The 15,293-nt window shown below is 39.0% G+C and overlaps 1 long non-coding RNA gene across 1 annotated transcript; it reads right to left on the bottom strand.

The window, feature by feature from the left end:
* Positions 1 to 8,589: 8,589 nt before the first annotated feature.
* On the bottom strand, positions 8,590 to 10,147 carry LOC116045749. The gene is made up of 2 exons (XR_004103996.1): positions 9,998 to 10,147; positions 8,590 to 8,867 (listed from the first exon to the last, which is right to left on the bottom strand). It is a non-coding gene; the product is annotated as an uncharacterized LOC116045749 (long non-coding RNA).
* Between the last annotated feature and the right edge of the window lie 5,146 nt (positions 10,148 to 15,293).

Genomic DNA, 15,293 nt, shown 5'->3' with positions numbered 1-15,293 from the left:
AATGCAAGTTAAGATTATTAAAGCAATGCAAGTATTGAAATGGTGAGAGTATTCATATCTCATTTACAGTTTGTCGTTTTTTACTTTTACTTCGTTGGGCATAAAAGTGGTTCACATTTGTGATGATATATAAAGACGGGAGAGCAATGAAAAAGCCTCAATGTTTAAAAGTGTTTATTAGAGGTGCTGTTGTCCTTGTGCCACGTCTATTGACATTGACTGTGAGAGCTGTAATTATCTCTCTGCACTGCCCATGCCATTAATTGGTAATTAAATGATAATTAAAGAGAGTCTGACTCTGCTTCTAATATGACCCTCTGCACTCGTTGCTTCTCCTCTGCCAACCTGGGAGAAGTGACAGAGTGCTGTCACAGCCGAGCTCATCAGCTCTGTATTCCTGCTGCAGAGTGACTGACAGAATGCCACACACATGCATACCCCACACCCCTTACCTTATCCTGGTTCTAAACCACATTTCTGGGAGGCTTGCCCATTTGTCAGATTAACTGTTGAGTGATGAGACTCCTAAAAATACTGTTGCATAAAGTGTGAAAAGCACGAACAATAAAAAGACACAAGCAGTAGGTGATTTAAAGGGAGAATGCCATCTCTCTTTTGAAATGACCAAAATGCATGCCCCTTGTTAACCTGCCATCCCCTATTCATCACCCAGTAGCAGAGAGAGTGCAGGGGCAGAGGGGTTGTTTAGTTGAATAGCTTAGTCTGGTCTGCCTGACTCATTGATCTTTTATCTGACTTGATAAAGGTTTGTGCAAGTTAGAATCTGTGGCCCCGACCATGGCTCTGAAATATCAGCCTAACTGTGTATTGATAAATCCGTGGTGCTAAAGTAGCAGACAGATTTGCAGTTGGGACTTTTTTCTCTGAGTCTCGCCCTTCTGTCAGTTTCATCTGGGATCTATAATATTCTCTGAACTACAACACTATGGGGGCGTGGTATTCAATTCAATTCAATTTGAAATATAAAAAAATACAGAAACAAAAGAGTCGTTACTGGAGCGGGTCACCCAGTGCATAGAAAAATGTTGAAGACATGACAGCAGCCGGAATTTTACATTCTTTTTTGATCAGCTATAGCTGACATTTGATCAGTTATGCTTTGTCTGCAATAAATACAATTGCTAGGTAAGAGTGTTGGTTGAAAGTTCAGAAAGAAAAATGTTAATTGTTAGAAATAACAAAGCAGAAAAACTCCCAGCAGAAAGAAATGCATATACCAATACACATCTCCAACCTCCATCCAGTGTTACCTATGTGACAAACTACTGCACATAATATTTATGTTAATTACTCTAGGGGGATGAAATGAGTTTCCCTCACCCATGTATTTATGTCATGCTCAGTCGAGTTTTATGAGATTGGACTAATTGATGAGACAAGGTACAAAACAAGAACTTACTCTTAAATAAGCTGTAATAGTCCTCCATAGCTAAAGTTATAATCTAAAGTAGCGGAGAGTGACGTTGTTTTGCAAAAATATCTTCAAAACTCTATAAGGACTCAAGCATAAGAACACACTCCTAATAACACAAACACTGAGTGGCTCTTTCTGACACACACTGGTCTGCCACGCTTTGTCTGGATGGGATGACAAGTCTTGGTGCAGTGCAGTTTATCACAGAGTCACTAGTTGACACTATAGCAGGATTGCACCAGCTATCACACAGCCAGCCAACCCTGCACACAAGCTCACACACACACACACACACACACACACACACACACACACACACACACACACACACACACACACAGCTCTGGGGTTTGTACAGAGGCACACAGGTAGGACAGTGGGGGAAATCTAGTCATATTCTTAATGCAAATGAGGATATCATTTAGTGCAGATGCAGATACACAAATGTGAGTAGCATTAGATAAAAGGTTGGGTACTGTTATTCGGTAATGCAGTTCACAATGTAGGCCCTGTTTACACGTGCATGGTTATTTTGAAAAACGGAGACATTTCCCTTCGTTTGTGCCCTTCGTTTAAACGCAAACGGAGAATTTGCCCTCTGAAAACAAGTCTTTCTAAAACCTCCGGCCAGAGTGGAGATTTTGGAAATCTTCGTTTGCACGTTTGCGTGTAAACTGAGACAAACGGAGATTTAGGCAGCCGAGGAATTGAGGAAGAGAAGAGAGAGGAAGTGATTCGTTGCTGTTGTTGCTATTTTCGGGATTCTGATTGGCTAACGTGGGCTTGAGTTTCTCGTTACTCTGCCACCTACAGGTTTGGCACGATCTTGACGGCATTGACGGCATATGTACACGGGTACATGTAAACGCTTTTCTGAAAACTGACAGCTGTGCACGATGTTATTTTTGAAAACGGAGAGGTTGAAATGTCCGTTTATGAAAATAGCCGGCCACGTGTAAACGTAGCAGTAGACTCATTTGAAAAAGCACTCCATCTGCTGAGTGTGATTGTGTGTGACCAATTATTGACTGATGTGTGTCAGCTGTGTGCAGAGAGGAGCCTGATTGATCTGGCACATGATTGGTCTATTGGCTGGAGTATTCTGTTGGAGATTGGCTGGCTAGATCACATCAAGCTCTACAAGCAGCCACGTCATTCAGCTGATACTGAGGCAGCACTCTGAAATAACTTGTTGTGCCTTGTTCATGGCTCTATATAAAGTACACTCAATAGTTGACTCTATATTGAGAAGTCAATGGAGATTTTAGTCTTGTATAAGTCATCATTTTGCTGAGCGTTTTTCTTTAACTTTGTGTCGAGAAAGAAATCAAAAGAGATATGGGGGATATGTTTGCATGGAAATTTCAAAAAATTGAGCATGTTATCATTCAAACATCTATTGTTTGAAGAGAAGATTGTGTCGATGTTTGATTTCATTACTGACTAATAATAAGGGTTTTTATTTGCATATTGTAATTTGTTGATATGGTATTTTGCCAATATTATACATAAACTAGCAACTAGAGAAACTTAACATCCCGTTTGAGCTTGAAAACCCCTCTTTCCCATGTTCAAAAAATACATTTAAACACAGGCACGCCTCTCTGGTTACAGCTCATGTTTCACTCGCCAGAAACATCTGAAACTAAAAGCAAAGACAGTGTTTTCACTGTATCATGAATAGCTCTATTTTAGTGAAAATACTTTCCCCACAGCAAATCAGCAGCAAACGTGGAGGAAATCACAAATCAGCCGTCTGGAAGCTAGTCTTATTTCAGCACATGCCACATTTTTTTCTAATGCAGTGAATTTTGAATTACAGACAGGACATTTAAACTGTGAAACACAGCGGTGATTTTTTTTTTTTAAGTTGGGGCATAACTTACTTGTCAATTTCCTCCTGATTTCTGCCCAATATTGTTGAAGTTAAGCGGAAATTGTGTTTAAATACAACAAAACCAAACACACACAGGCCGCTCGGGGGATGAGAGATTCCTGTCCAATTAGTTTCCTCTAGCAAGGGATCTGTAACAGTGATGAAAAAAACATGTTAGATGAAAGTAAGAACAGAAACACAGGAACCTAGCTCCAAATAGAGATTAAGGTATGAGACACAAAAGCACTGAAAGCTGCTAATAATACTAATATTTAAAATAATAACAATTCAATAAAATGTTCCTGTTTCTTTCACATTGCATGAACATTCACAATATCATAAGTGTTGTACTGGCCTCAGCCCGGTCACCTCTATGGAACTTGTCTTTGGTCAGAATTCCCTTTGTTTGTTATGTTGGCCTTGCCCACCCTGAAGCCTAATTATATTGTTAATAAACCGGCATATCAAATCCTGTGTCCTGTGTGGTCTGGTTTGGGGATTTGAAGAAAGAAAGTCTTTTCAATGCTGTGCCTAAGTTTCCCTTAGAAGGGACAGAGTGAAATAACTTACATATGGTGAATTCATGTACAGTTGCCTGAACACCTAATACAGACAGATGGGTGACAAAAAAAGACAAACATGGATAAATGAGTAAAAAAACATAATAACGAATTCAGTTACTTCCATACAAGGCATGACGGGTCATGCCTTGTTGAGTATTATATGACAAATATAAACAAAAAAAAACTGACAAAAATGTTGGAAAAAAAGCTTCTTAAACATGGGTGGGAAGAAAAAGACAATTTTTTTTATTATTATTTATTCTTTATTGTACAAAAGTTCATATAAAAAGGTACACACAGATACAGAGAATAGACATTACAAAACAGGAACCAAAACAAAAAGAAAATACAGAAAAATACATTTCATAATGCCAGAGTATGTGTCATATCATTTTGATATGCTTTTCATCTAATAACTTAAAGGTCTTACTGGCTTTTTTGTTTTAAATATTAAATCAAAGGGTGCTATATTGCTGAAATGTACTAATAAAGTGCAGGAAAGATGGATATGGAATTTTCCAAAAACAATAAATAGTTGTATAATATACATCATGTTATTTTGAATCTTATCTTGACATTCCCTGCATGGCTTCCTCCCCGACTGTTTTGTAAATGCTGATGCAGGTAAGCCACACCCACCTCAGCCTGGCCGTTGGCCAAAAGAGCCAAGGGTAAAAAGACTATGTGACACAGGCATATGGGAGATTTTAGACCCGTGTGTCCCCACTGCCATGAAAATGAGAGAAGACATTTTAAAGGTTCCATGGCATGAAAATTTCTTTTTATGAGGTTTTTTAACATTAATGTGAGTTCCCCCAGCCTGCCTATGGTCCCCCAGTGGCTAGAAATGGTGATATGTGTAAACCGAGCCCTGGGTATCCTGCTCTGCCTTTGAGAAAATGAAAGCTCAGATGGGCCGATCTGGAATCTTCCCTTTATGTCGTCATAAGGGGAAAGGTTACCTCCCTTTTCTCTGCTTTGCCCGCCCAGAGAATTTGGCCCACCCATGAGAAAGAGAGAGACATCATGACTTGCAAACGAGCAAAGCATGGCAGTTGGTCAAGGCCACACGCCCACACTCCACCTTGCCCCCCCCCTCTCCTCCTCAGTAGCATTTAAAGCTACAGACAGAGAAATGGCACATACTAAGGAAAGCTCATTGTGGGACTGGCTCTAGTGGCTGTAATTCTGCACCAAGGCTGAATTTCAGGAAAGAGACTTCAGATACAGTATTAGGGGACCACTAAGGCCTATATAAAAGAGACTTCAGATACAGTATTAGGGGACCACTAAGGTCTATATAAAAGAGACTTCAGATACAGTATTAGGGGACCACTAAGGTCTATATAAAAGAGACTTCAGATACAGTATTAGGGGACCACTAAGGTCTATATAAAAGAGACTTCAGATACAGTATTAGGGGACCACTAAGGTCTATATAAAAGAGACTTTAGATACAGTATTAGGGGACCACTAAGGCCTATATAAAAGAGACTTCAGATACAGTATTAGGGGACCACTAAGGTCTATATAAAAGAGACTTCAGATACAGTATTAGGGGACCACTAAGGCCTATATAAAAGAGACTTCAGATACAGTATTAGGGGACCACTAAGGTCTATATAAAAGAGACTTCAGATACAGTATTAGGGGACCACTAAGGTCTATATAAAAGAGACTTCAGATACAGTATTAGGGGACCACTAAGGCCTATATAAAAGAGACTTCAGATACAGTATTAGGGGACCACTAAGGCCTATATAAAAGAGACTTCAGATACAGTATTAGGGGACCACTGAGGTCTATATAAAAGAGACTTCAGATACAGTATTAGGGGACCACTAAGGTCTATATAAAGAGACTTCAGATACAGTATTAGGGGACCACTAAGGCCTATATAAAAGAGACTTCAGATACAGTATTAGGGGACCACTAAGGCCTATATAAAAGAGACTTCAGATACAGTATTAGGGGACCACTAAGGCCTATATAAAAGAGACTTCAGATACAGTATTAGGGGACCACTAAGGCCTATATAAAAGAGACTTCAGATACAGTATTAGGGGACCACTAAGGCCTATATAAAAGAGACTTCAGATACAGTATTAGGGGACCACTGAGGTCTATATAAAAGCATCCAAAAAGCAGCATGTCATAGGACCTTTAAAAGAATGGTGTCTGTCCTTCCAAGAAGAGAATTGTTTCCGATGAGTACTAAAGCAGTTTTAAAGGTTTGTTTTTCTTTGAATTTCTTAACCGTTCTGTATAATTTAAATGAACAGCACTGCATTCACAATTTGCTACTGGAAAATCAAATCCCCAAAATACACAATAAGTCAAAATGGAAAAAGTGCATTTAAATGGACATATTAAAGAAGGATCATGTGCATTTTAATAACTGTTTTCATTAACATTCTGCTGTTTAACATAACTGATATGAATCCTAAAGAAAACACATCTATTTAATATTTAATCATGGATTATTAAGATGGACGAATTGCATTTGCTCATGTTTAGAAGGACCTATCTATTGCCCCTATAGAGCTTGTTTATGAGCGTAGGCGAGCACTTTGTGCATATGTGTAGGTGGGGGTCATATAATCTAATCCTGAACAGAGGGAATAACCTTTCATTTCTTCTCCCTTGCTCTTTGTCTCACCCCTTGGTAATGGTTTCATCCAGAATTCCGGAAGGTTAGTTTATTCATTATTATTACTTTCTGAACATTTTGCAACATTTTATTCCTTCAGTAGCATTTGAAAGATGCAGACTGTATATGCAGGGGTGTCATGCCGTAACCTGAAATTGAAGGAATTCGCTTCAAGTACTCTGCAGTACAATTACTCACTAGCATACATTATCTGGTCTGCATTACTGTGAGTGGGTGCCAAGGTCCGATTTACAACATGAACTACCTGAAGTAGTTGTTTTTTATAGATGCAATGCGTGTGCATCTATGAAAAAACATGCTCTTGCCTGGCATACAAATGCACATTCCTATTCCTTTATGTACTTATACAAAGAAACACATTTGACCTATGGAGAAGATTAAGTGCAATGCATTGTGCTTGAAAACCACAGAAGCACAGAATCCATTTGTTATGCATTTGATGCCTGACGTTTCCATTTCTCTCTGTCTCATGCCCATCCGGGAGGATCCATGAACTCTTTCTGTTGTAGGCTTGATGCCTAAATTCTTATTTATTTATTTGTTTTTTTTAAATCTATCTCCAATACCCGCTGCTCTGTGGATGCAGTGCTCTGGATGGAGAATATTACAATGATATTATTCATATGCAGCCAGGTTTAGGTAATCCTTCCAATGCTGAGACCAAACCATAAAAAGGACGATGAATTATTGAAGAGCATCAGAGAAATAGGAAACCTTTCTCTGAATAGGATCAACCTTTTGGGAATGCTTCAAAGAGCATTCAATAGTCGGCAAAAAAAAACAGCCCTCTCCCTTTATCCCTGTCGAAAAGCTCTGCCCTGGCTCTGAGAGGGAGAGAGAGGCAGAGTGACAGAGGGAGGGGGGAGAGACTGAAAGCTCACCTATTGTTCACCCTTTATTTGCATGAAATTGTTTACCACCTTTTCACGATTTCACGAATCTTTTACGTCCTGCACTCAAGGATAATGATGCTGATATTCTATATTTTCTTACTTTATTTTCTTCTATACTTTCTTAATTCATTAATTCATCAACAAAAAAATTATTCGAGATCCATTGTACAAGCGGCCGAAATGGGTTCCCTCAGGAGGGTGGCTAGTGTCTCCCTTAGAGATAGGGTGAGAAGCTCAGTCATCTGTGAGGAGCTCGGAGTAGAGCCGCTGCTCCTTTGTGTCGAAAGGAGCCAGTTGAGGTGGTTCGGGCATCTGGTAAGGATGCCCCCTGGGCGCCTCCCTAGGGAGGTGTTCCAGGCCCCTCCAGCTGGGAGGAGGCCTCGGGGAAGACCCAGGACTAGGTGGAGGGATTATATCTCCAACCTGGCCTGGGAACGCCTCGGGATCCCCCAGTCAGAGCTGGTTAATGTGGCTCGGGAAAGGGAAGTTTGGGGTCCCCTGCTGGAGCTGCTACCCCCGCGACCTGACCCCAGATAAGCGGACAAAGATGGATGGATGGATGGATGGATGGAACAAAAAAGTGTTTCTCTGTGCCATAGAGCTCCATTGTTGCCCAAAAACTGTTAAAAGAAATTAATTATATATACACTGTTAGACTTTTTATTGTAAATATGCGGTAACTACCCCATTACAGTACCATAACTGTACATGTTTTTTACAGTATGATGCCCTTACCGCATTTCCATTGTACAGTATAATAACCTTACTGTAACTTAGTTTTACAGTATAATACCCTTACTGTAACTTAGTTTTACAGTATAATAACCTTACAGTACTTTTACTGTAATTACAATTTGCTAAATTATACTGTAATTGTCATGATGTATTATAGTTTTACTGTAATTGTGGTTCACAGTATATTACACTATTTGGCATTGGTAGTACAAATAATTGACTTTAGTCCATGTACAAAAGTAATACATTTTTATTTTCGTATTATACAGGTACAAATACCAAGACCAAGATAATTTTAAGTCTGAAAGTGCACATACAAGCGATACTACAACCATTTGTAAGTATGTGCCAAACAATGGGCAGTCTGAACAATGCAGTTACCATTTGAATTGACTCAAAGAAAACAAAATGTACACTTTTAAATCCCCAGATGGAACTGCAGAACACTGAATAACCTAGCCAAAACATCAGTTCATCCTTTATCTTGGCAGTTTTTTTTTGTTTTTTTTTATTCAGAGTATGTATGAAAAATGTGGTGTGGTTGTTTACCACAGAGATGAAGTTGTTGGGCATTTGGTTGGGGAGGGGAAGGAGGAACAGTCTGTTTAGAAGCATTTGTGAAGTACGATGAAGAGGCCGGACCCATGGTACTCCTGCTTGCTGATCCACATCTGTTGGGGTGGTCCGTCCTGGACTGTATGGGAAGCAGAGAAAGGTCATGAGTTTACCTCATCTAAATTGTTAACAGACTTACAATTTCTGCAAAAACATAGAATATGACAGTATAAAAAATAACACATCAGTCATCAGTAGTAGTAGTTTACAGGGTTTTTCCTCCCCAGATAATTCATAAGGTCTTTCTACTTTCTTTTGCTGTTTGTCGATCCCAGCACGGTTAAAAAAAATGTTTTCCCTGTTTGATTAATTTTGTAATTTCAGAATTCATACACATTTTTACTAATATATTTTCATGAGTTTTCCATGTCTTTAAGGCATATCTTTATGACCATAAATCCTCTCAAACATCTGTATAAACATGAAAAGTAGAAATAAAATAAATTACAAAATTTACCACAGTATATCCTAAAGGTTACCTTTTTGATTTTCAACCTGGACCCTATTTTCCTATGTTCTTTTGTCTAAGTGAAAACAATCTTTGACAATCTCTGACAACACTATGGAAAGGATTCCTACAGAGGTCAACAGTTCTGTTGAAGAATAAGATCCTTTTTTTAAACATAAAAACATACCCAAAATTGCTATTGCTTAACCCACAGACTCCGTGTAAATTAACAGTAACTTCTGATCGTCTGGTGGGTTAGGTGATGGTGATTTCGGGGCCGTTTGTTGTTTAAACAAAAAGGATCTTCCTCTTTAACTAAAATGTCTATCTCTGTAGGGATCCTTTCCATAATGTTGTCAAGACACTTAAAATAATAATCTGAGAACGTCAGTGGCAAAAACAGAACTTTTAGTGGACAAAATTGACGATCACACATTTGCCTTATATGATTACATTGGAGCCCGGTTCGAAGCTGCAGGTCAGTGTTCTCGCTCAATACTGGACCAATTTCAAAGATTGCTGTTCTTATCAGTCACTTAGACAAAAAAACATACGAAAACGTTAACTAAAATTAAAACAACACTATGTAACTTTTGCTGAGTAACTGTGACCAATGCTGACACAAGTGGTAAATACAGGATGCCGGTGCATTTAGTTCTGTCGATGTTGGAGCAGGCAGGGTACGTAGCCGCACTGTTCATCGTACTGTGTAATCATTTTTCTGATGTTAACTATATTACATCACACAAGAAAATGATTACCTAGTTTGATGTCTTCCACTCAAACTTGGTGAGCCGTTGGAGGAAGGTGGTGACTTGGGAGCTGATGCTTGTCACCTTTCATTGGACAACTCCTCCCATCTTGCAGCTTGTACCCACTTTGGCCATGTACTTGGTGCCCTCATCTGGGTTGATCCTTGAGAAGAAACTGGTTTTAAATTTTCATAATAATCAACATCAGTCATCTTTAAATACAGCCATTTATCCCCCTTAAATATACAGTGTGTATGGAAGAAAACCTGCCAGCGAGCACGTTCGGTTCAGAAAGCCACAGCGAAAACACACCGGGCACGTACGCGTAGCGTATAGCCCATGAAGCATAGATACATGCCTGATCGCGCACCTGGCCATTCATACCGGACGCATTTTTCTCCGTGCCAGTCACAAAGCCATCCTTCGTCTCTCGGCCCTCTCTCTCTCCAATAGAAAGAGACAGGATGAGTGGGGGAAACTGTGGTAATTGTAGCCTATCTACAGTATATGTGTGTGTGTGTGTCACTCTCTCTGTCCGTCCATCGGTCTCTCCCTCCTTGTGCCTGATCGCGTGTCTCGCTGTGAGAAGTCAAGGCAGCCCAAATCCTCATGAACCTACTGTGGTCTTCCTGTATGTGATTAACTGCCTTGCTTGACACATTCTCCGAATGACACAAAATGATTACTGCAGCTCACAGGCCGAAGTGGCCGCTCCGTGACCAGTATGAACGGATAGATTGGATGACATAGGCGCTGAAATAAAAACAGCTGCGCTACGCAGCTATGCGCAACGCTTACGTGCCCAGTGTGTTACCACAGTAATAGGGCTCTATACCCAATTCTTTTTCTCAGTTGTTTTCTCTTTGTCAGTAAGTGTATGGAGTGTTCATACAGTCCAAATATGTACCATTACCTATTAAATGCTTTATGCAGATAATTACTTACCTCTGTACCAACTCCAGTGTAGTAGATGCTGACTCTTGATATTCAAGATTGAACGCATAAAAGGAGCCAAAGAAGACGACAAAAGCACTGGCGAAGTCATTAAGTTGGTTAGCTTCAAAGAGGACCTTCCCCTCAATGCTGACCATCCAATGGGTGGAAGACATCAAACTTCTTCCTAAAGAACAAACAAACATCTCATCTTAATTGTAGTGTGTCACAGAATACCAAAATACATTGCTAATAAAACATCCTCCTCTTCTTCAAACTATTTCTCGTACCTAGCATGATCACCCTTGGTGTGGTGGGCAATGTCACCTCCTGCTCAATGGAAATCTTGGTCGAGGTTGACTGCAAACCAAAGCATCTCACATATTGGAAGTATTTTCTGTTTAAATAAAAAATGTTGAACTGATAGTGAGGCTGTAAGAACTTAACAAAGAAAGTGCTATTACATCTGTAAAGATGGAGATTTCGTCGTCTTGCTCTTGAAGTTCATTGCCTGGTGGCTCAGCAAGTGATAAGGGACCATGTGCTCCTTTGGGCCACGGGGCCAGACCTTCATGTCCAGCTTTCTTCTTCCTCCTGTCTCTCTCAGTTGTCTCTCACAGTTTCCAGTCACTGGTTGTTGTTCTACTTATGAAATGAAGAAAATTATTATTTTTAAGTGCATGCATGGGGTTATAAAACACAATTACAACTAGATAAAAAAAAAAAAATGCATTCCATGCATTAGTATGCAAGGAACCAGTATAATGTAGGTAACTCTTATATTGTTAGAATAACACAGAATGCTATATGATGCATTACAAGTTAATCACGTAATAGATAGCTAACAACAACAACACTATTTTGTCAAGAAAAACTTAAATCCATTATAAAGAGTCCTTAAATCACTTGTTTAACAATCGGTCGAATTTAAGGTTAAGCGGCGAGGGAAATAAATACATTTTACTTTTCTTTTCCCGCATAAACCATGGTTCAACTCCTAACACCATATTCTTTGAGTTACACAATCTTTGGCTTAGGTCTCATAAACTAAAACGGTTGAATTCAATGAAATATCACATTACAGAATGCTATAATACTACTGTAACGTTGGGCACTGAGGCTAATTTTTGCTGGACATCTTCATTGTTTTAAGTGGCCAAACTCTGAAGCCGAGGGGAAAAAAATGCTATCCACGTATGACATCTTTCCTGTCACCCGACATAACTTTTAGAGTGGGTGTTTTTATTAAAGATGTAATGTTAACATTAGATGCTATTAAAACTAGATGGGCAACTGTAGAGGTAACGGTTTAATGTTAACTTTACCTCCACTAATGTTAGGTTAATATAAACGCACAGACCAACCCACAGACTGAACATTAGCATAAGCGGAGGTAATGTTAGCCAAAATGCGGCAACAGCAAGCTAAAAAGCTAGCAGTTACTCACTTTAAACTTCCAGAATATGGGTTACGTTTTAATTCAAAGATAATGGTGGTCTGACAAGTGAAAAAGATGTCCTGAACAGCGCGTGTAAAACGAGTTGTGTTAGCTTACCGAACGTCGTCATTACAGCTAATCCTCACCATGGAGAAAATGAAACTAGTCAACAGTTTGCTCTTGCCTAGCTATGACGCAGGTCGGTAAACTAAACCTAACGTCGCTGCTTGCGAAGGCTTGTGAGCAGAGATTTTAATGTCACAGAATTAGCAAAGATTGGTCTTACCTTAACGCTGCTCCAGCTCTCTTCGACGAGTGTGTGTGACCGGGCTCTAGTGCCCACAGACCAAACCGGGCGGTACTCCTTTGAAGTCTCTTCCCGGTACTCCTTTCAACGCCTTTGAAGTATCGACGCGCTGCTCTTTTGAAGTCGTGAGGTCAGAGTTCAAATCTGGCGGTCAAGCATTTATATCCGTAATGCCTTTCTTGTTTCTCTCAATAAATGATTTACACTGCTGAAAAACACGTCACATTTTTTAATTACCTTCACTGCTAAAAGCATAACAAATAGTGATATTTTATTTTTCCATTTCATTTCTATGCTTCTATAACATTAACTAACAATTTTATTTAAGTCTGTCTTATTCAACTACAGTAGCACTACTGCTGTTGTTTTACAGCAGACTACCGCAAATTCAAAATATACAGTAAATTACTGTAAATTAAATGTTATTACCCATAATGCAATGCATATTACAGTAATGAACCGGAAAATAAAATGAAGGTATTTTTACTGGGCATTTTGTGGTAAGTAACTGTAGAAATTACAGCTAAGTCTAACAGTGTAAGAATACTCTTATTTGCTTTCTCGTGGAGAGTTAGATGAGAAGATTAATACCGCTGCCAGATCTGTTCGCTTTGTCCAGAGATTTTTTATTTTCTAAAGCTGACTAATTAACGTAATATCTTCTTTGTTGAGTCCATCTAAAAAGTGTAAAAATGACAATTTATGGTTTTACTTCAACCGCAAGTCACTTTTACACTACAGTTTGTGTTAGGACAGAGCCAGGCTTGCTGTTTCCTCCTGGCTGTTGCTTCATATTGCTTGCTGTAGCTTCTTCACATTGACATTACAGTGATATCAAACTTCTTATCTAACTCTTGGAAAGAAAGCAATATCACCCAAAATGTCAAACCTTTCCTTTAAAAAGACATTAATGAGCCACACAGTTGCACTGGGTGACTTGAGGACTGACTTGGGCGAGCTGATCGCGAGTGGACAACGCTAAATGCAAGTGTAATCAAACACCATTTCATGACGGATTGTGATCCGATCATTAAAGTGCTCATATTATGCTTTTTGGCTTTTTCCCTTTATTGTGTTATGTATCTGTTTTGTGCACATTATAGGTTTGCAAAGTGAAAATGCCCAAAGTCCACCCCAAAGTCACTTACCATCTCCAACAGAAAACACTGTTTCACAAACTGCTCCAAACAGCTCTATTGTAGTCCAGCCTTTACTTCTAGGATTGAAAGACAGGGGGGGCTTAGCCCCCAGGGTATTTGTAACTAAAATCTTTGCACTCACATCTTTCGTTACTGTATTAGAGCTACACTTATGTCAACAACCAGTCAAGTTAGTTAACAAGTAAACAGTGACAGACATATCCTCTTCTTCCATTTCTAATCTGTTCCTTCTGTCTTATCCTTTAAGATAAAACAAAACCCTGATGCTAATTTCATGACTTCGAAATGCAAATTAGTCACATTAAACAACATCCAAAATGTCCAAAAACAGACAGACAGAGGCCAGACAGCTAATAAGTTGGTAAGTTAAACAAATATGACAAATAGCAGTACAAGAAAAAGAAAAAAATAGACATCACTGCATACTTTATCATGTAAGATATTAATAGGGATCATATTAAAACTGGCTACTGTCTAAATACAATAACCTGATGGCGGAAGGAATAAAATATTTGGAGTAATGATTACTGTATATACTGTATGTACTGTATGTACTGTATGTAGGATTGCTTTCATTTTATTTTCACATATCTGTGGGCATGTGCTTATCTTTAGCCTAGCCTACATTTAGGCAACATCTACATATTTATTTAATTTATCACAGCCAATGAATGCAGAAAGTTAAATTGGTTAGAATATAGCTAGCATATAAATATAATGCAATAATTTAGTTTAGGCTATGCATACACCTGCCAACAAATGCTTATCGTTAGAAGAAAACCAAACAATCCTTAGACCTATAGACCACAACTGACCTCAATCACGCCGGCTCCCTCAGAATCAACTGCCCTGCCAATCTCCTGCTTCTCTTTCTATCTGCTGAAATATCTTCCAATATCCATCTGCTCAATGAATTGAAGGATACAACGGTAATAGCATTAACAGGGACCCTATGACATTTAGTTTTCAGTGACAACAACATTGTATGGGGATTGATATTGTTTTAGAATATGCCTAGATAGGTTATATTATTGGCAATGAATAAAGAGTTGTGATTAGCTTGCTAAGTTAACCATTTCTTGTATTTCGCTCGTTCACTCTAGCTAGACTATAGTTTTCCATAGCAAACCAAAATATCCCCTTTCTTTTACCTCAAGAAAACGTAAGCAGGTCATTAAAAATAACTTACAATTTCACTCTGTATCACTACGTGTAATCAATCTTCCTTTCACCATTAACGTGTGTATCGGTGTGTGTATGTGTGGGGGGGAGGGTGCATTCCGAGTTCAGACCAAAGAGTAGCGACGAGACGAGATGAATCCTCCAATTACTCGTACTGCAGACGGTGATAGCACAACGACTCTTTGTACTTTTCGGCTATTTTTTTGTAGCTATATATATATATATAATTTGTTGCGTCTAAATATGAATGAGGATAAATCGAATTGTTTTTGTTGTTCTTAATAT

Source organism: Sander lucioperca, chromosome 4 (assembly GCF_008315115.2).
Source record: "Sander lucioperca isolate FBNREF2018 chromosome 4, SLUC_FBN_1.2, whole genome shotgun sequence".
Classification (NCBI taxonomy): Eukaryota; Metazoa; Chordata; class Actinopteri; order Perciformes; family Percidae; genus Sander; species Sander lucioperca.
Note: the sequence above shows the minus strand (reverse complement) of the source record. Positions and strands in the feature narration are given on the sequence as shown.